The sequence below is a fragment of the Sapajus apella genome, unplaced genomic scaffold (assembly GCF_009761245.1).
Source record: "Sapajus apella isolate SASKATOON/1434 unplaced genomic scaffold, GSC_monkey_1.0 scaffold91, whole genome shotgun sequence".
Lineage (NCBI taxonomy): Eukaryota > Metazoa > Chordata > Mammalia > Primates > Cebidae > Sapajus > Sapajus apella.
Window position 1 is genome coordinate 261,952 of NW_022437031.1, and position 2,229 is coordinate 264,180.

Sequence of the window (2,229 nt, forward strand, 5' to 3'; positions counted from 1 at the left end):
CCCTGAAGTCCTCTAGCCTTCTGCATCTCATTCGCTGGGATCTGCATTCTGGTGCTGGCTTCTCTCAGCCATCTTGGTGCACCCCTCCAACAAGACTTTTTCTTTAGTCTTTAGTTTTAGAGATCATCTGCATTTTTAATGTAATAAACTTAAAAGATATTCACTCATTTTGTCAGATTTATTTATTCTTTAGCAATTAAGTATTAAGCTTTGCATGGAGAGAAAGAAACAGCAGCTTAAACCTATATACTATTCACCTGCTAGCCCTGCAGCGTGATTTTAATAAAGTGTTACTGATGCTTGAGAATTTCTATGATGTCAGCAGAGAGACATCAACAAAGAGTGATTTTCAAGTAGCTAGCCTTATAAGTCAGGAGTTATGATCTTTGATCCACTGCTCAATCCATTTCAAGATCTGATCTACATTATTTTCTAGCTCTTCTGGTTTATTGCTGGGCAACTAATGCATGATTTTTTCCTTGTAGGATTCTGTGGCTTCTTCATAAAGAACTTGAAAAATCTCACAATGAATATTGTCTGTTAGTTTCTTCTCATTATGACCCCTGGTTTAAAGTCTTTCATACAATACATTGATACTTGTTCTCAGCACAAAAACTATATGAAACCAGCATTTAGGGAAGAAATCACAATCATTGTAATCTACAGTAACTTATCTAACTTATCAACTACTCTGTCTTCATCTAAAATGGGACAATCATACTCATCATAACCATCACATAATTGTTCTTCTCGAGCTAAATAACCGACATTAATTGTTTCAGTCCTGATTTTGATGCAAGTTCTTTGCTTAGTGTGGTTTTTCCAACCCCTGGTGTACCGGTGAGCAGGATGTTCAAAAACAACCTGGTCCTTGCCGTGATTGCTCTGAGCCCCTTGCTCAGGCACCCTTTATACTATGGGGAGGAGCTGGAAGAGGCAGGTAACAGCAAGAGCCCATAGACCCAGGGGGAGGGCCACCGTAATGCCCCCCACATGCCTGGGCAGCCCAACCATGGCCCACTGGTTACCTAGCTTTCCATGACATGTTTCCATTACAAAGATATCTCATTGTTTTTATTTTTCCCTATGTAACACTTGTTTTGGGAATCCAGCTTGTATATATAACAAATGTCAGGTTTCAACTTTTATCAACTTCATCAAATTTTAAGAAGTTTAAATTACAAGAATGATAAGAATTGTCACTCTCCTCGTGAGAGATGAGGCTTTAGCTGTTTTTTAATATAAAACTGTATTATCAGGAGGTAGAAGAATATCTGGCACATAGAAGGCAGAATGAATCAATGAATCAATGAAGATTTTAGAAGTTATGGTGAAAGTTTAACTTCAATCCAAAAGAAATAGACTCTAAATTTACAAATGAATATATAAAAATTTTTGATAGAAATTTTAAGTACAAATTCTGTCCTTATCTCCAAGCAAATATTTTATGTAATAATTCTACTTATTATCTTACATTAAGTGGAAAGATATAGTACTTATTGGAAACAAATTTCCCCTTTTCAGCCCAAATATTTTCTGCTTCACAAACATGCTGGAAGCCTAATATCAGGAAATGTGTAAGTAGAAATAGTCCTATGTATGTATCTTTATATAGATATATATAGGATACCTATCCTATGAATATATCCCTATAGAGATATATATATTTAGCCTTTATAAGATTAAAATATAAATATTAATAACACATTTTCATATTGCAAAAGTGTAATATCTAGAAATGTTACCAAATTTGAAAAGTTGGATATGAAAACTTCTATCCTAAGACATCAAATCAGGACAAAGCCACAGATTCAATAATATTTTCTGCTCAGGACTTATTATAGTCACTGTATTATTTACCGACTGAAAGGTGCTTCACCCTCCTAAGTATAGGAATGCTTAAGTGGAATTGCTCACTAATCATTATGAACATCCATTTAAGTTCATGACAGTTATCTTGTAGTTAATGGACTGATTATGAAACTGCAGTCATTACCAAAGATGCTTAAAGCTCTATAGTTGACATCCTAGTAGAAGACAATGAATTTCATGTTTTTATGTGATGAGGTTTAAATGTCAAGACTTGTTTCCAAATGTACATTTCAAACTACTCTCTAGTCTCTTTTAGTAAATTACACACTAAATTCTTAGGAACAAGTTGTTGGAAGTAAGTACCAAAGCTCTTCATAAACCCAGATCAGAGATGAAATTAAGCTTTTATTCATTAGG

The 2,229-nt window shown here is 34.5% G+C and overlaps 1 pseudogene; it reads right to left on the bottom strand.

The window, feature by feature from the left end:
• Window positions 1–360: 360 nt before the first annotated feature.
• Window positions 361–1,014, bottom strand: LOC116534989 (annotated as a pseudogene).
• Window positions 1,015–2,229: the final 1,215 nt, after the last annotated feature.